The 20,472-nt window shown below is 41.0% G+C and overlaps 1 protein-coding gene across 1 annotated transcript in view; it reads right to left on the reverse strand.

Annotated features, from left to right (window-relative positions):
- Positions 1 to 2,899: 2,899 nt before the first annotated feature.
- The window catches only part of LOC132105919 (beta-1,4-N-acetylgalactosaminyltransferase 3-like), a 90,314-nt gene continuing 72,741 nt past the window's right edge, over positions 2,900 to 20,472 (reverse strand). The window contains exons 21-22 of the mRNA XM_059511459.1: positions 3,189 to 3,330; positions 2,900 to 2,950 (exon numbers count right to left, since the gene is read on the reverse strand). The gene's annotated coding sequence lies outside the window, so the exon portion shown is untranslated. The remainder of the gene's footprint in view (positions 2,951 to 3,188; positions 3,331 to 20,472) is intronic.

Genomic DNA, 20,472 nt, shown 5'->3' on the forward strand with positions numbered 1-20,472 from the left:
TATCAAATATTAACTTAAGATCCTTTTTCAAAATAAGGAAAAGAAACTTCACTGTGCAACTGGCTGTTGGACTTTCTGACTGGAAGACCTCAGACAGTACGGGTCGGCAGTAACACATCCAGCACCATCACACTGAACACTGGGGCCCCCCAAGGATGTGTGCTGAGCCCCCTCCTCTTTACTCTGCCGACACATGACTGCACACCGTCACACAACTCTAACCTCTTTATTAATTTTGCAAATGACACGAATGTGGTGGGTCTCATTAGCAACAGATATGAGACAAACTACAGGAGTGAAGTGAGCCACCTGGCCGGGTGGTGCAATGACAACAATCTCTCTCTGAATGTGGAGGAGATGAAGGAGATTGTTGTTGACTTCAGGAGAGTGCATACTCAGCATCTACCTCTGACCATTAATGGTGCGACTGTGGAGAGGGTGAGCAGCACCAAGTTCCTGGGTGTGCACATCACAGAGGACCTCTCCTAGACCAACAACACCATGGCACTGGCCAAGAAAGTACAGCAGTGCCTTTACTTCCTCTGCAAGCTAACAAGAGCCCCGGCCCCAATCATGTGAACCTTCTACAGAAGCACCATCGAGAGAATCCTGACTAGCTGCATCACTGTGTGGTATGGCGCCTGCAACGCGTCCTGGAAGACCCTCAACTCATAGTGAGAACAGCTGAGAAGATTGTTGGTGTTTCCCTTCAGGACATTTATGGAACCATCTCACCACTGATCTCTGAACCTCAGCAAACCCCCCAACCAACCCCCCCCCCCCAACCCTTTGTGCAGCATTGGTCTGCTCACTACCTCATTCAGCATTTAACTGATGTAGCATTTGGACCAATCAGACACACAACTATTTGTTATATTTAACAAATAATATCTAATACCCCTTCATCAAACAAAAGGGTCTATGGACCCTTCCCCCGAAATGCAAATATGTCCTCAAAAAAGTCAGAACAGGCCTCTAGTTACCATGGTAACAAAGACGCATATCAAGAAAAGACAGTTCAATCAGGACCACTTCCATCAAGTATATTTATGACAATTATAAATGCATACAGTTAGTGTTGGCGGTATGGTTATGTTCTGGGCAACACTCCACATGCCTGTCCATGCAGCCATGCTTGGACAGAGCGGGGAGAGCAGCAAGTCAAACCCCCTGGAGGTACAGAACAGAACCATTATAAGCACACATAATTACAATTCACAATTACGTGAGTTGTAAACAAAATGTGATAGAGACTGCTTCCAATGAAGAGACTGTAAAGAAAGAACAAATTTAGATCGGATTACAGGTTCAGTTGGTGGAGTTGAGGTTGGAGGAGGGAGTTAATTGCAAGCAGCGATGCGATGGAAGAGATACTGAAGAATGGGAATTTAAATAGACCGCAGGTGATAGGTGTCATGACTGGATTGGTACACGTCAGGAACAGCTAACTGTCAGCTGATGCAAACGTGACTAACGTGGCCTGACTGAACTAACGCGATGCTCGATTTTTACAACTCGAAAGGAATGTAGAGTTTTCACTCTAAATTCACTTTGAAACAAATGTACCCTTGTACTATACAGTCTGTCCTAATTCTATCTCCCTCTAGATATAACCACTGCATGTGCAAAAAATCGAATGCGAGGTTTGAGAAGTAATTGGGCAGGTTTTTTTTGAAAACCTGGCAATCTTGATCTGAATACACATGCACACATGCAACACACTCGCATTCGATTTTTTGCACAGCCCTAGTTTGTATTGCCCTTCAAGCCTTTATTTATTTATTTTTTTTATCACAGATTGTTGCTACTTTAAACAATAATTTTTTTTTTAAGTAGCCTTGTGATAAGGTGGATAATGTACATCATCATCACCACCAAATCTTTTGAAACTATTTACAGCTTTATGTTACTACAACTTTATCAGTATAATATATTTAGTTTGATGAAAAAGTTGTGTTTTTATAATGCCCTACTTTTACACAAATTTTAAAGATTTTTTTGACAATAGAATTATTTTATTTTATTTTATTATTATTAAGATGTAAGCAGTTTGTCTTTTGCTTATCTTATGGAAATACATTTCTTGTTATTGGCTGATTGACAAATGTTTGTGCTACTAAATTGTTATTGGATCCTGAAATGCTTACTTTGGTCATGTAAAACCATGGACTAAGATATAGCTATTGGTCTATATGTGACCCTGGACTACAAAACCTCAAAACAAAAGTGTTGAAATTGAGATTTATACATCATTGATGTATGGTTTGTTAGAATCGGACAATATTTGGCCGAGATACAACTACTTGAATATTTGGAATCTAAGGGTCCAAAAATATCTATATTTTGAGAAAATCACCTTTAAAGTTATCCAAATGAAGTTCTTACCAAAGCATATTACTAATTAAATATGATGTTTTGATATATTTACAATGGGAAATTTATAAAATATCTTTATGGAACACAATCTTAATTTATTATCCTAATTGTTTTTAGCATAAAAGGAAAATCTATAATTCTGAACCATACAGTGTTTTTTGGCTATTGCTACAAATATACCCCAGCAACTTAAGACTTTTTTTTGTTTTGTGGGTCCAGGGTCACATATATGGTAATTGAGAAAGGGAGATACAGGCTTCAGTTGTAAGTTTAGAGGGTAGCGACATCTAAAGTTGATATCATCTAAAGTGGCTCGCACTGTATATTTAGACCATTTGTTCTTAGCAACTAATCTCACTCAGCCTTGAAGAACATTTGAGTGCACAGCCTCCACTATGAACTCAAAGGCGGAAGGGAGCAAAGATGGTTTTTATGACAGCTATGAAAGACCATGGACCTTCATTCATTAAATAAACAAAATCCTGTGACACTGAAGGAATGGCATCTGGCCAAGGCCATTTGCTAAAAACACAATGAAACTGGTTTTGCATAGAGAAGTGTAAATATGATCTAGCTGAATAAATTATTGTTAATAAAGGAAAAATAATAGATGTTCACAATCATTATTATTTTCCCAGAGTATGTGACTTACTTTGATATGACTTAAAGTTCAGTCAACCAACAACTACTTTCAAAGGCCAACAATAATTCTCCTAGTAAAGGCTGCCATCCGCCTTTACTAGGAGAATTAAATATCACATTAAAATAACACCAATGAAGATGTCAATAGTCATGTCAGTCACAGGGCTGACTGTCTACACAAAGCTGAAACAAATGCTAACCTCTAACCTTAATTTACATCCTTAATATGTTGGTAGCATATCCTTATAGCTAGCAATACTGGTTGTCACAATCAGATCCATCCATGACTTCTCTGAGCTGAATCCATGAAGTCTTTTCTTGATAGATGATTGCATGTTTGAGTTGTGAGATGGACCAATGAAATTATCTATGGTGGCAAGGTTTATGCTCAAATGGTTTAAAAAAAAAATCTTGCTTTTAGCCTTGATTGTTATTTCCCACATTCCACATCCACATTCCACAAAAATTCTGAGGTGGAGTTGTTCCACCTCTAACCCATTACCTGATACTCGAGAGAGATAGAGAGAGAGAGAATATAAAACGTATATATTTGCAGGTATGCACTCAGTAAATTTTGTTTACTTTTTGACACCTAAAGGCTTAGTAGGACTGTTTAGTTCCAGGAGAATATGTTACTCATAAATAAATTACTCAGAGACTCTTCTTTTAATAAAGGTTTAACGCATCACTATTTGTAATGGCTTCACTTTATTAATAGACAATAACTCACAAGCAATAAAAAATATGAAAGTAACAGCGAGGAAGTCTTCACACATTGAGTACAGCCAAACTCAATACTCTCTGGCCTTTTATAGCTCTTGCATACAATTTGCAATTAAACCCCCTTGCATGTCTCCTTATTTGGTAATCACATGTACACACACATCGTACGTGACCTTCATCACACTCTAGACAGAGTGTCAAAAGTTCCGAGTGGAAACATTGCAGGGGTGGTCAACCACACTGGTCATATAAAAACCATCTATAGCACCTTTCAAGCATAGCTGCAGGCCTGCCCTGTGTTAACTGCACAGGTCACACCTGCATGTTAGTATAGCTAAAACAGCACAGTAACTTCAAACCACAAAAGTCAACACCTATAGATATAGGGTACTATAGGTGTGATCAAAAACATACATTTGAAACTCTTATCTTCTTTTAGCTGGAGCTTTAAGTTGTAACAATTCTAGGTCATCTGTTAACACTTGCAGCTCCAAACTTATACTCTTATAGTCAGCCATCTCTTTTATCAACTTCATTATTCTTTTATTCAAAGTTTCCTGTTTCCGCATTAATTTTATTACAGTTCTTAATTTGAAGTTCATATTGTGCTGGTATTCCAGGTTTCTTCTTTGTTCGCCGACACTTCTCCACTTTCACTTGCTTTTCGTTTTTTCTGCTTTCTTCCACTTGCAGCCCTTGAATGATGATATCATCAAAATCAACATGTATTTTATTTGCTTCACAAATCCCTGTTGAAATAGTCCCAGTCAGGAATTGATCTGAAAACCTCGATTTGCATTATTAACAGAGAATTCTACAGGTGACATGGGAATTGGCTCAAGGAGCCTATTGTATAACTTGCTTTCGAATGAGGTATGTGATCGATATCTCCCATCTGTAGAGAAGATTCATCTGACAAAGGATTTGAGTCTACAATTTATTAACAAGTCCTGTAAAAGTCATAAAAGTCAATACTGATATGCTTCTAACCCACACTATGTGTTTCAGTAGCGAATATATCAAGACTGGCAAGAACTTGTACTGGTTAAGCCTAAATATCCTTTCTGTTGCAAGCATATATATAACATAGTTTTATTCATGCTTGAAAAATGCCTTGCAGATGTCTTCATATCATCACATCAACAACATTCAGTCAAACATTTGCCCATTCCACTTACTGGGTTCATAATTTTGGCATTTAGGGACAGATGTAACTTCATATAATGAGATTATCACAGAAAAAGTGCAATTGTTATGTTTTAAATTCCACTGCAGAAAAAAAGAAAAGAAAGAAAAATAATCTGAGATTAATAAAATGTACGATTTTAGGCTTATTGTACAAGCTGAATCGTCTACCACACACATACAGGTGCATCTCAATAAATTAGAATGTCATGGAAAAGTTCATTTATTTCAGTAATCCATCTCAAATTGTAAAACATTTGTATTAAATAAATGCAATGCAGACAGACTAAAGTAGTTTAAGTCTTTGGTTCTTTTAATAGTGATGATTTTAACAAAAACCCAATTCACTATCTCAACAAATTTGAATACTTCATAAGACCAATAAAATTTTTTTTTTTTTTTTTTGTGTGAATTGTTGGCCTTCTGAAAAGTGTTAATTTACTATACATGTACTCAATACTTGGTAGGGACTCCTTTTGCTTTAATTACTGCCTCAATTTGGCGTGGCATGGAGGTGATCTGTTTGTGGCACTGCTGAGGTGGTATGGAAGCCCAGGTTTGTTTGAGAGTCAAGTCAAGTCAGCTTTATTTATATAGCACTTTAAACAAAATACACTGCGTCAAAGCAACTGAACAACATTCATTAGGAAAACAGTGTGTCAATAATGCAAAATGGCAGTTAAAGGCAGTTCATCATTGAATTCAGAGATGTCATCTCTGTGCATTTATTTGCAAATCAAGTCAATGATATCGCTGTAGATGAAGTGACCCCAACTAAGCAAGCCAGAGGCGACTGCGGCAAGGAACCGAAACTCCATCGGTGACAGAATGGAGAAAAAAGCCTTGAGAGAAACCAGGCTCAAGAGTGTCCTTCAGGTCAACTGTATTTTTTGGTCTCTTATTTCTAATTTTCCTCTTGACATACTGTCACAATGAACGAGTCAAGAGATCCAGGTGCGAGAAGTAAATAGGTTTATTAAGACACAACAAGCAATGAGAAGAGGTGGAAGAATCATCACCTTAGCGGAATAAGTCCAACACGCTCAAGAAGCTGCAAGTCTCCAACCTAGTGCAGGTGAGTCCAAGGTGGGCGAGGGATATCCAAAACAGACTGGACAAGATCTGGAACTATGATGACAGAGTACAATGAGACAGAACAAGAATTAATGAACCGACGTGGCAGAAATGTCAGCCAAATATATAGGCAGCGTAAATGAACAGCAGCTGGGGCGCTCTGATTAGACCGCAGCAGTGGTACTAGTTAACAGACGCACACATCAGACAGAGACGCAAGATGAACGCACAGACCCATGATACGTGACAGTACCCCCTTCCCTAGGAACACCTCCTGGTGCTCCCAGGAGAACCTTCCCAGTCCACCAAGTATTGAAATCATCATTCCAGAATACGTTTTACAGAATAAGCTGGTTCCCCATCTACGAGACGCAGCGGGGGGACCTTCATTCATTAAATAAATAAATAAAAACAGGCTTTATTTTGGATAAATGAAAAACCCCAGCAGACTCATGACTGACTTTCAACGTTAAAATATGGTTGAAATAAGGTCAGTTGTTGTTTCAACATTCTAATTTACTGAAATGATATCCAGAAAGAAGGAAAATAAGGAAATGAGAGGGAAGAGCAAAAAATGGCAGTATTTCACATCAATTAACCACAACCTAATGAAAATCATCAATGAATCAATAATCCCCTTAAAAGGGGTTCAGACCTAAACACGCATCTAAATCATTGTAAACGGTTACTTGAATTAGCTGTGTTGCTGAACAGAGAGTCCTGATGCGGTAGGTTCTTGATGAGTTCTTTAGGAGTGAGCTGGAGACTTTCCTCTGGTTCTTCTGAAGGTAGGGAAGTCCACAGCGAGTCGACAAAGTTACTTGAAAGAAACAGCTGCTGGAATATCAAACTCAAGAGGAGAATTTTGAGGAGTCTTGAAGAGTGTTCATCTCAAAAAGAAAGGGTTTCTGAGCCAAGAATAGCCCAGGCTAATGACTTTTGATAGTTCCTATTCCCACCCACCTTTTGGGTGGGATGCCCAATCAAAGGCATGAATTTTGAGTGGGAGAAACTTTCTTTGTCTCTGTTTATTGACCATTTGCATGTTTATTGCTGGTCTGGAGGATTGGAGTAGTTTTACCCAAAATATGGTACAAATATCATGCATTTCGTGATCACATAGTGTACATAATTGTTTGAGGAACAAAGAGCAGATACCAAGAACGAAACATCTAGAAGGTCTTAAAGCAGAGATACACCCATATACCTCAATATAAGTATTGAGAGACTAATTAATACAAATAAAGAATTGTAATAAGGCTAATTTAATAGGTAAACTTACAAAACACACATGCATATACCAGATACAGCTGTAACTGATTAATTATAGTCTAAATAAAGAAAATGTCTTTATGTCTGTGTGTTATGTGTATTGCGAGCATTGGGGTAGTTTGCTGGTTAGCCAGGCCATTGGCACCTGGCAGCCGTGGTGAAAGAGTGGTGAAACTGTTTAGCATCTCCTTGATAGTGGGGGGAACAATTTGCAATTTTACACCCATATAAATGTAGAATGTGGGGATATGTCTTGTAATTTAAATGCAAATGACAAAAGGCTAAAAGTGATCTCCATGCCATAAAACCCAAACGATCGTATATGATCCTAAGCAGATGCTACAACATAAACATACACTATTTAAATACCAATAAAGTGGAGGTATATTTGCTTTTTTATTAAATCATGCAAAAGTAAACTTAACCATTTTACTATGATAAAATCATGCTTAATTTTTGTAAGGGTTGTAATGTCCACATATTTGTTAAAGAAATTATAGAGGTTGTAGCATTTCTATCACAAAAAGGTGGCCAAAAATAAAAGATTAGTGAAGTCTTAACTAAAGACATTTAAACTTTTGTTATATGGTCAAATTGAAACTCGAAATGTAAATTTTATATTTATATTTATATTCATATTTATATTTATATATCCTTTATGCATTTTTTTTTCATCCCAATCTGAAAGACATGACAACTACACACACACACACACACACACACACACAAACACACACACACACACACACACACACACACACACACACACACACACATATATATATAAGATAATATATTGCATACAAAATATGCAATATACAATATATGCAATATATCTTGTATGGAATATATTACTATACATTAATATACTAGTAATTATATAATATATTAGTAATTAAATAACTTAAGTTCAGAATGGTGTGCCAAAATTAAATACTTTTCAGTGAAAGGTTTTCAACAGTACAATATGCTCCCAGAAACCAAAGGTAAAAGTGTTGCAATTCACTCAACACAGAACTCAAGATCAAATCAACATGTTATCATATATACAGTACGCTTTACTCCTGCACTGTTATTTTGTTATGTTGGAGAGGAGGGTTAGGTAAGATGGCTGTTCTTCCACAACCCACGTTCAGAAGCTTTTGTGACACTACAGCGAGGGTGAGGTTGTGTCTCAGTTTGCTTTGAAGTGGAGCAGCATTAGTGGTGGTAGAGGAAAGCTAGTGTGGGCTGAGGTTCTCATTATTGATTGTAGGATTGGGGGAGTCATGTAATTTGGGTTCTTAGTACTTTCCTTGTATCTCCAGGCAGCCGCCACACTTCAAACACAAATTTCTGAGTCATTTTAGGACTCTGTGCTGCTAATTATACCATTAAAACACTGAAGCTGAGATTATATGATGAAATGCTGGGAAAAAGATTTAACTGGTGACAGAGGGATCTCATTTGTATCCATAGGTATTGTTGTCACGGTTGGTAAACTGTGGTCTCGGGTTTTGCACTATGTGGGTGGAGTTGTGTGTGTTTTGCGTCAGCACTGATTGTTTCATGTGGGCGTCTCCGCTAATTGTCCATGATCACCAGGTGCTACTCATTACCCTTCCCTATATATTGCCCTGTCTGGCATCTTGTGTTTGTCAGAGCGTTGTTAGTCATTCTCAGTGTATCTCATGTTCTTCCGTTCTTGTGTTTGTTATTCTCGTCGTTGGATTGTCCTGTCTCCGGAACCCCGTCCACTCCACCTCATCCCCGGACCTCATCACTCACCTTCACGGCTCTTCCCCCGCAGTTCCTGTGTCACACTCTCCTGCTGCCAACGCACCATCGCAATTCAGATCACCTGTGAGCTCTGCCTCTTCCTGGACCTCACCCTTACTGTCAAGATTCCCAGTACCACCTGTCTTCGTGTTCATTGTTTGTGTTATTATTCATTAAATGTTCTAAACTCGCACTTGCTTCCTCATACTTCTTAAACAATCGTTACAATTGTGCATCAAAGGTACAAAGTTATTTTACTGAATTTCTGGCATAATTCATATAAATTCGTTCTCACCAGAAGCGGACAGAGTACATAGCTTTATTACTTGAGTAAAAGTACAGATACCCCTTGCTAAATTTTACTCAAGTACAAGTAAAAGTACTACAGTCAGTTGTGTACTTAAGTAAAAGTACTGAAGAACTTGTTTTTAAAAGTACTTGAGTACCAAGAGTACAAGAGTAAATTTTCTAAATATTGCATTACTACTGCCACAGTGCTTACATTTATGTACAGAAACGTCCTACATGGAGTTATGAAAAATGTTAATGTTAATACCTTGAAGAATGTGAAAGGAATTGATAGTAAAATCAAGTCATTTTCATCTTTTTTCCATGTTGCTTTATTTAACATTTCTCACTTGCCCACAAGGCAATAGGACAAAATGGCAACGCTCTGACAAACCTCTGCTAGAGTTTTAATGGATTTTTTGCACCCACATTTGAACCTGACTGTGTTAAACACACTGCATACTCAAGAACAAAGCAAATGCTCAGCTTACATTAATGTGTAATATCAGAAAAGAAAATTCAGCTAACAATTGTGTGTACATGTGAGTTTCTGTTTTTTCCTCAATCAAATCAATAAACCTAAACCAGCAAAGAATGCACTATAGCAATGTTCTGACACACCTCTGAACCTGACTGTGTTATACACTCAGCAGAAGAGAAAATAATAATAATTAAAGAAAATCAGCTAATCAGCTGTGTTTAGGTCAGCGTACAAAGAAGGAAAAATTAAATTCAGCTCATTTGAGTGACAGTATTAAGCCCCCTTCTCTCACATTGACCTACAGGCAAAGGCAGGAGAAAATACTTTCAGCTGAATAACACCATTCTCACACACACAATTTATGTGTGACAACTCTGTGTGTGTGTGTACTGTACTTCAGTTCAATCACATCTCATGAAGTCTTTGGCTGAAAGCTGAAGGTGATTGCTGATAGGCTCTCCCAAACAGTGGCGCCTGCACAATCCAATCACGTTTGAGAGGGAAACAACAAATTGAGGGTTCCCAAGATTTTTCTTTTTTAACCTTTTTTTCCATCCACATGGAGAAGCGTTTCTGTGAATACGCACACTTTTTATAGGATAGGCGTTTTGTCCACACGGAATCCGGCATTTTGGAAGAGGGGAACCGAGTCCCAGAGTGTATAAATTTAAAAACGCCTTTGCGTTTTCGTCTGGACGGCGAATCCGTATATTTTCTATAACCATGACGTTATCAGCCCACGTCTCTCCCCTAGTCAGACATCTCTACGTCACGTAACAGCAACAAAAATATGAACAAACACTGAACGATTGTCTTTTTATTAACTAACGTTAACACAGATAAATAAATGTATTGTTCCATGTTCATTTGTGTACCACGCGCAAGGTTTATGAGCAGCATAGTCCATGTCTTCTTTACCGTTTTAAGTGTATCCCTGTGGCAGAATTACAGCATCACCTGCTGGTCTTGCATGTATACTACATCGCTTTGTGGTTTTGTGCGGATGCGGATATTTCTTGAGACGAGGGGAAAAAAAGATCGGAATAGGGTAAGCTCCGTCTCCGAGTGGATGGGGCAGAAGAAGTAACGGGTACTTACGATTATGGATAAAAATGTAGCGGAGTAAAGAGTACAATATTTGCCTCTCAAATGTACTTGAGTAAAGTCATGAGTACTCCCCAAAAATGATACTCGAGTAAAGTACAGATCCCTCAAAATTGTACTTGAGTACTGTACTCAAGTAAATGTATTCCGTCACTATCCGGCTCTGGTTCTCACATCTGCCCCACAGATGATTCTTAAATGTTATGTTCTTAAGAATCATGTCATATGAATTCACATCGTACAAAAAAGCTAAATCGTAACAGTTACATTATTTCATGAGTTTGGGTTGACATTATTATTATTATTATTTTAAATGTTTGGTTAGACACTATACTAGACAATGTATAAACAGCATCAACAACTAAAGGAATGAAAAAATAAAAAGTAACCATTTGGGCACCCTCATACCTTTCCAAACTTGTACGGCATGGTTTGGCTTTTTTTTTTTTGCGTGTGTGGAAAACTCACCCAGAGACAACAATCTTTTGAAAAATGTCACTGCGGGGGCAAAAGCTGTTATGTTTCATGCCATCTGCAACCATAAATTTCTTTATGCAACCATTTCTTTCTTTTTTTTCTTTCTTTTAATTAATGTATTTAACAAATAAACATTATAAATTAAAGGTGCACAAGTATTATTTTATTTTTATTTTGGACTTTATACTGACACCTACTGGCATTTCAGTTTTGATTACTCATCCCATCTGATCTCATGACAGTGCTCATGAACCAGATACATTCCTTGTGTGCACAGTTTTAAACACATTTCAAATATAATTTTAATTTATGTGCAAAACTTGTACAACTAGCCCGTACGTTACTAAAAACAAAATAATCTTCCGCAACACAGACAGTTACTAATTTTTTTTTTCGGGGACGAAGCTTACAAGTATCATGTCCTTCTGTTTGGTTTGGCACTCTCACCTCGCACTTTCACCAAGTGTGTGGATGTCTCCACTGTGACTTCAGGGCATCTGGATACTGAACTATATTGATGATTGGGTGACATTAGCTCAGTCAGCACAGATGGTGGTTTGGCATCGGCATGTAATTCTCACCAATATGAAAGAGCTGGGGTTGCAAATAAATGCCAAGAAAAGTGTGCTTTCTCTATTACAGAAGACCACTTATCTGGGTGTAGTATGGGAATCGATCACGATGTAGGCACGTCTGTCTTCATCTTCATCACAGCAGCCATGAGAGTGAGAGAAAGCCAGTCACTCACTGTCAAGCAGTTTCAGAAACTGCTGGATCTGATGGCAGCTGTGTCCAAAGTAATACCCTTTGGCCTGCTGTACATGAGAACCGCATGATTCAGACCTAAACACTAGGATGGAGAACTAATCATTTGGCATGGGCTGGGAAAGTCAGAGGTTGTGGAAGTGAACCCCCACAAAAAGAATAACCCAGAGGAAGGCACGACTGGCATAGTGTGCACTGCCATTTAGAGAAATGTATCATTAAAAATGCTACACTGCAATTACTCAATTGTATATTGTTATAGTCAGTGACATCATTTGTCATACCACAGTTGTCAGGTGAGGCCAATGAGAAGGTGAGGACGCGGGAACAGAATGTGATGGTTTTTTTTTATGTTTAAAAATGGGCAGAACAACCCATTCTCAAAACTGAATACAGACAAGAGATAGCAGAGCAATAAGTCCTAATATAATGCAATCACACAAAGACAAAAACACCAATTACTTGCTCAGATACAAAACATTAAAACACAGCAGGAATGTCACAATCCTGTCACCAAAGTCCAGAAGGCAATCATCATAGTCAGGGCAGCCTGGGCAGGAGAGAGCCTGAGGAAGTCAATCCCTGCTGAAAAATCCAGCATAAACCAGCATGGATTCCAAGCTGGTCCAAGCTGGTTTATGGTAGTATAGTGCTCGTCTAGCTGGTGGACCAGCATGTTCATGCTGTTCTCAAGCAAAATGGGGCTGGTGATACTGGTTGAACCGCATTGTCTTTCAGGGTTGAGAGTCAGTAGGCCAACTGTATGCATGCAAGCAGTGCTTTCAGAATCAGAATAAGAATCAGAATTAGCTTAATGCGCCAGGTGAGGGATTTGGGATTTGTTGTGTTTTTTTAAAGGTGCTCCTGGTACATACATACATGCATACATACATACACATCTGACAAGAGAACAGAAACAAAACATTTAAATAGTAAGACTTAGAGATAAATAATGTGTATGAATCTGGAACCGTAGATTTATGTACAGTTTTGTGAATTATTTACTCTATATAGAACTTTATAAATAAAGAGATATGCGTATGTATTAACATAATAATTGAGAAAGAGGCAATAATTAAAGATTTACAATGAATTACGGAAATAAACTACAGAACACAGGTAATGATTCATGTGTTAGCTGTTTAAGCTGGAGATGGCATGGTGGAATTTTTTTTCTATGCTTCTGTTTTTCTATGAGATTTGTAGCGTCTGCCATTGGGGAGAAGTGCAAACAGGTTGTGTCTGGGGTGAGAGGGGTCTTTGATGATGTTACCTGCCCATTTCTTCACTCTGGAGTTGTAAAAGTCGTGAAGACTGGGCAGGTGCACACCAATTATCCTTTCTGCTGTCCAAATGGTGACTTCTATTCTGACAAGCTGTCACAGCACTTTCGATTTACTCCTTCCGGTTTCCGTTTCTGGTTCGGGTCAGCAGTCCGTCTCTCTCTCACTTGCTTCCGTCTCCCCTGGCGTTTTATACTCTCTCCATGCCAATTACTGGAACAAGAAACAGGTGATGATAATTTCTGCCCAAACCACTCACTTACCGCTTGTTTCCCGATTCTCTCTCCCGCTGCAGACTTCGCTAAACCACGCCCCCCTGCCACATACCCCCACCGCCCGACTCAGGCCGGGGAGCCATCCGGCCTGCAGACCCCCCCCCCCCCCACCCCATTTCTGGAGAGGAAGTCGGCCACCACCAACTGAACACCCGGCCTGTGGACCACCTTGAACTTAAAAGGCTGAAGAGCTAGATACCAACGAGTGATCCCCGCGTTGGTATCCTTCATGCGGTGGAGTCACTGCAGCAGAGCGTGGTCCGAACAGAGGGTGAACTCCCGTCCCAGGAGATAATAGCGGAGGGTGAGGACGGACCATCTGATGGCAAGGCACTCTTTCTCTATGGTGCTGTACTTAGCCTCTCTCTTTGAGAGCTTCCAGCTAATGTACAGCACCAGCCGTTCCTCCCCCTCTATCTCCTGGGACAGGACTGCCCCCAGCCCCCTGTCCGACGCGTCTGTCTGCAACAGAAAACGGAGAGAAAAATCAGGAGAGTGTAACAACGGCCCGCCACACAGAGCAGCCTTGACCTGGGTAAAAGCCTGCTGACACGGCTCCGTCCACTGGACCGTATCTGGCACCTCCTTTTTAGTAAGGTCAGTCAAGACTGCTCCAGAGGAAAGTCATCACGCTCCGAGAGAATCAGTCTCCCGATTTCGTTCGGTTCCCCTGAAGCAGAACCCAGCGGTCCTGGCTCAGTTTCCCCCACCTGTACCCGCGCGATCTCCTTCTGCGCCTTATTTCCCCAGGAGGCATCCGCACATAACGACCCCAATAAAACCGTTAATGCAGGCCAATTCGTTCCCAAAATTATCGGATGCAGGAGGTGGGGACTAACTGCCACCTCCACACTATGCTTTTGTCCCCGGAATTGAATCATAATTGGGACGACCGGATACTCCACAACATCCCCGTGTACGCACCGCACCTTAACCACGCGGCTTGTATCCAATGCCCCCGGTTGTATCAGGCTTTGACCCCTGGGCACGCCACCATGTGGTCCTCCGCCAGATGGATGGCCGAGTCCAGCGACATGGGGCGGTGGCACTGGACCCACTCGGTCGTCTTTTTGGGAAGCCGAGCGATGAACTGCTCCAGCACCACCAGGTCGACGACATGCTCCACGTCGCTTCCCTCGGCTAGTAGCCACTTGCGGCAGGAGTCCCGGAGCTGTTGGGCCATCGCGAAGGGCCGACCGGCCTCGCCCAAGTCCAGGGACCGGAAGCGCTGGCGATGTTGCTCTGGCGACCGGCCGACCCGCTGGATGATGGCCCTCTTCAGGTCATTGAAGACCAGGAGGTTCGCCACCGGAAGTTGTTGCGCGGCCACCTGGGCCTCGCCGGAGAGCAGGGGAATGAGGCGCACCGGCCACTGCTCGCGGGGCCACCCGCAGGCCTCCGCTGATTTCTCGAATAGTTCCAGGAAGGCCTCCGGATCGTCCTGGGCCCCCATCTTGTGAAGTGGCAGGTGGAAAGGGGTGGCGGGCGGCCCGTCGGCCTCGGCGCGAACCTCCCGATCAATCCAGCTCCGGAACCTCTCACGGTCCTCCTGCTGGGCCTGAACGATGGCCTGGAATCATCTCTCCTGATCGGTCCTCAGGTCCAGCAGGGCCTGGTGTTGTTCGTGGTGCAGGACTGCGAGGGAAGCGATGACGTCCGCAAGCGGCGTGGAGGACGGGCTTTGCATGGCGGCGGCGGCGGTCCTTCTTCCTTCCCGGGTTTCGGCACCAGTGTAGTAAGTTCGTGTGGGCAAGGAAGAGGACAAAGGGGTCGGCTGGACTGCTGACTTATTTATTTAACAGAAAAATAACTCAAACTTTGCAAACACCAAATGGTGACTTCTATTCTGACACGCTGTCACAGCACTTTTGATTTACTCCTTCCGGTTTCCGTTTCCGGTTCGGGTCAGCAGTCTGTCTCTCTCTCACTTGCTTCCGTCTCCCCTGGCGTTTTATACTCTCTCCACGCCAATTACTGGAACAAGAAACAGGTGATGATAATTTCTGCCCAAACCACTCACTTACCGCTCGTCTCCCGATTCTCTCTCCCGCTGCAGATTTCGCTAAACCACGCCCCCCCTGCCACAATCATTTGTCCCACTGTTTTCCTAATGAATGTTGTTCAGTTTCTTTGACGCAATGTATTTTGTTTAAAGCGCTATATAAATAAAGGTGACTTGACTTGACTTGACATTATTAATACATGCCACTGGTGAACTGGAAATCAAAGAAACTGTCTCCATGCTTTATAAGATTTGTACACAAATCTGTTAAAACAGTTAAAGAGAGCGTATGTACATTGCATAACAAAAATGTTAATAACAACTTGATAATGAAAGTTCAAAACTGAAAGTTGCTGTTTTTAAAAACTTTCATACTTATTTGGGAGATCACATATATCCAAATCCAGTTGTCAGACACTTTTTTTTAAGTGCACATAAAAGGATGACTTTACTATGTGCAGTCAGGACCATTAAATATTGTTGAAAATAGTGATAGTGCACATTCAACCATTGCTGAAACAGAATTAATAAAAAAAGTCAATGGCCAAGTGCCCAACTGAAGACACTAATCACCATAATGGTAACATTCCTCAACAACCTTTGTACATGTACCATATGAAAGAAATAAAGCCAAACTTGTTTGTAATAAGTGAATATGGTAATTTTGTTTTTGGAGTTGTTTATTCATCCTCTGGTGAGATATTGATTTCATCTAAGGCTGTGTGGCTGTCAGCTGTAATTGATGTGCTTCTGCTCACCTCTTCACTTTTTTCTGATCTTGCTGTTCCTCTTATCTTGCAGTGATTTTGCTCGTTAACCACATCACATCACAAATGTTCAGTCATAATTTGTGCCTGGTAGAGTGAATCTACTTTATTTTAACTACAACACTGCTTTAGTGTTCATTTTACTTTCTATAGTTCAGCAACATATGAAAACTAAGCAGTATTTGTCTAACACTGGGGGCTTTACTGTATAAACATAACCAGGAACATGTGTTTTTCTTCTTTAAATATTTTATTAAAATTAATTTGGAAAATTGTCTTGGTCTTTAACTATTTGCACAAACTAAGAAACATGATTAAATAATCTCCAAAAAAAATGCATCTTGATTTAAGAATCTATAGACGTTGCACTGGAAAACAAAAGAAAACTGTTGCAGAAGAACATCACTATTTTGCAGTGTGATCCGAATAAACTTTTCAGTGTTGGGGAAGGTTACTATACAGTATTGCATTACTCCATAAAAGTATTTGCATTGCTTAGTTATTTTACGGAAAGTAAAGCATTATGTTCCTTTTGCGTTACATTTTGTCACCTGAGCTGGGCTTGTTTATTTGTTTTTAATAATAAAAAACCCAATATATATTTTTTTGACAACTGCAAAGGACCTTTCACACCAAAAGTAAAACAAATAAGCCTCAGCCTGAAGGAAGTGCCTCTGTCTCTGTACCTCACTCTAAATTTCTCTTAAAACAGGGGCAGGATATGTGTCAGTGAATAAGTGGGAGAACAAAGTAACTTACGTTACTTATTTGAAAAAATAACTAATGAATGAATTAATTAGTTACTTAAAAAAAGTAATCTGATTATGTAATTCATGTTACTTGAAATGCCTTACCCCCAACACTGCTCTCTAGACATTTAAATTTAGCGGGGATGGGGGGGATGCACGTCCCCTGCACTTTTAGAAACAGGTGATTCTGACCCCTGCTTTTTTTTTTTTTTGATACAGCGTGAATATTTCTGGCAGTGCTCTCTGGTTTGTTACTTAGATTTGAATGAACTAACATTCAGCCAATCATAGAGCGAATCATCTCTTGGGCGCGTCTGCTATGAGCTTCAAATCTCTTGTTGCTCTTCCTAATTTTCGCTCATTCTTTCACTTTGCTATTAGGCCGTCTGGGATAAAATGCACCCCAGAAAAAAGCAAAGGACTATTAACGTTACATCCTTTTTCAAACACACCTTGTAAGTATATTATAGTATGTCGCGATGACACGATAAAGTTTTCATGTTATGATTTAACCTACTGTAACGTCAAGAGACAACAGAACCTGTGTGGACCTCATCACGTCGCGCCGGATTCAGTGTGTTAAATGCTCTCCTAATTGTCGCTTTGGATAAAAGCATCTGCTAAATGAAACGTAACAAATTATTGGTTTCTGCTGTCTTTTGTTGCCTACGTGCTGCTCGCGAAGTAGAATGATCCTTTCACAATAAATCAAATTTGTTTTGTATCTTAAAATACTTTATCAAATGTTATTCTTTTAATTCATTGCTGCTACTTTATGTCCTAACTGGTCTGTAGGAAAAGCAGACTGTGACGTCACTGACAGAGAGAGGGGACCTCTCCAGAATGTGTACAGGTGAGATTTGTATTTAAAATAAAAGCAGATTGACTATTTTAAGGCAGTGTTTTCTTAATTGGAACTACTTGCCAATATTTTAAGGAATTACACTTCAATTTAATTCCTTAAATTAATTTAATTCTGTGGCGAGTGGGGCGGGGCCGAGGGACGTGGGAACACGAGTGAGGCCGGCAGTGATTGGGCAAATCAGTGGCACCTGCGGCCCACCGCCGGTCTCGAGTCCCACGTAGGAGATGGAAGGATATAAAACTGGAGCGACGACAGTGAAGGACGAGAGAGGACCAGGCCTGGGCTTTTAGTTGTGTTTTGGTTTTTATTTGCGCGCACCAGTCGTCCGTGAGGGGCTGGTGCGCTGTTTTTGTGTTTATTTTGTTATTAAAATGTTTTTGATTGTCCGCCGGTTCCCGCCTCCTTCTTCCCGATGACTAGGAAGTCTTTTATCATTACAGTGGTGCCGAAGCCCGGGAGAAGGAGGGATGCGCTGCTGAAGATCCCTCGCCGCTGTGGTGAATCCGCGGTGCCATCGAGCTGGCGAGGAGGATGCCGCCATGGACGCTCGAGGCGGTGAACTGGAGCGAGTTGCCGGGGACGGGCGAGCTCGCAGCCGACCGCCCACGATAGGGAGGGGCGGCTGCCTCCGTGAGGGAGCGGAGGAGTCGGCGTTGTTCGCCAGGGGGCCGTAGCCTGCTGCCTCCGTGAAGGTATCCGGAGGAGCAGGGAACGGGGGACTCCTGCCGGCTGCCCAAAACCGGAGGAGCCGTCGCCGTCCACCGGGCGGCGGAGGGGTGTCGTGCCGTCCGCCAAGGGCCGTCCAGTGCCACCGCCAGGCACCGCGGAGGAGATCGCCCAGCCGGTGGAGGGCCGAGCAGCAGTGCGTCTGGGAACCGGAATTTTTATTTATTTTTTTCTCTCCCCTCTCTCGTCTCTGTCGCTCCTCCTTCCATCTCCTTTTCTCTCGCCTCGTCTGTCCTACCCCCAGGTTCCCGCAGGTTCCCGTGAGCGGTCCCCCCCGGAGGGAGGGGGGGGGGGTAGAGCGCAGTCTCGTGGGTACCACCCCGGCCTGCGAGGGGCGATGGGGGTATGTGGCGAGTGGGGCGGGGCCGAGGGACGTGGGAACACGAGTGAGGCCGGCAGTGATTGGGCAAATCAGTGGCACCTGCGGCCCACCGCCAGTCTCGAGTCCCACGTAGGAGATGGAAGGATATAAAACTGGAGCAACGACAGTGAAGGACGAGAGAGGACCAGGCCTGGGCTTTTAGTTGTGTTTTCGTCCGTGAGGGGCTGGTGCCAGTCCCAGTCGTCCGTGAGGGGCTGGTGCGCTGTTTTTGTGTTTATTTTGTTATTAAAATGTTTTTGATTGTCCGCCGGTTCCCACCTCCTTCTTCCCGATGACTAGGAAGTCTTTTATCATTACAAATTCCATTAAACAAAAGATCAACCATCAATCACCTTTATTTATATAGTGCTTTTAATAAAACAGATTGTGTCAAAGCACTGAACAGTATCAAATAGGAGAATAGAGTAATTTATAATGACAAGATTAAACACTCAATTTCCAGTTAAAGACATTTTATTATTGAATGCAAAGACATCATTGTCTAGGTCAGCTCAGTTTAAATAGGATCTGTCTAATCAAATCAATGATAATCGCTAGAAATAAAAAGAGATAACCTTTATTATTTTATGTTCAAACTGTTAAATAAAATTTGTTTTCTGTTTAAAGGCTGTGTGTTCCAATAGAGTTAACTGCTGTATTGTAGGCTATTTATGGGTTGCTAAATATACATCTAATGAAAAACTTGTGAAGTTGTTTAACTATGGAAATGGTATCTTGAAAATATTATAAACTTGTAAATACATTGATTTAGGTTTTATTGATATATTTTCATAAAATGTATGTTGTATAAAATTACTGTAGATGTAATCTGTTTAGTCATTTAACACTTGTTTTTGTCTAACTGTTAAGAAGTAAGAAAAGTTATTGTTCAAATGTAGGTAACTGAAATATTGTATATATCATAAAATATCTTTATTTCATAAAAATGAAGTAGAGATGGTCTCATATTGGTCTCAAAGTCCTGCAGTATTTTTACATTTTGAGTATGATTTCACAAAAATAGGTTCCAAGCTATCATGGCATGTTCCCAAAATTGCCACTTGGGTGCTGTAAAATGCCAATTGGTATTCTATTTAGAATTTATTATTATGAACATCAGTTTTGGGTCACCTCACCATACAGCTGCCCCCCCCACTTTTAAAATGGCTGCTACGCCCCTGGTCGGGTGTGTGTTATATCTGCTTCAGGGAGACATGTTATGGGTGTGTTTCATAGTCGTAGTCTGACATTGGAAACACAGCTTAATTTTTTTCTTGTGGCCGAAGGTGTGAGGGTATT

The sequence above is a fragment of the Carassius carassius genome, chromosome 26 (assembly GCF_963082965.1).
Source record: "Carassius carassius chromosome 26, fCarCar2.1, whole genome shotgun sequence".
NCBI classification, from domain to species: Eukaryota; Metazoa; Chordata; class Actinopteri; order Cypriniformes; family Cyprinidae; genus Carassius; species Carassius carassius.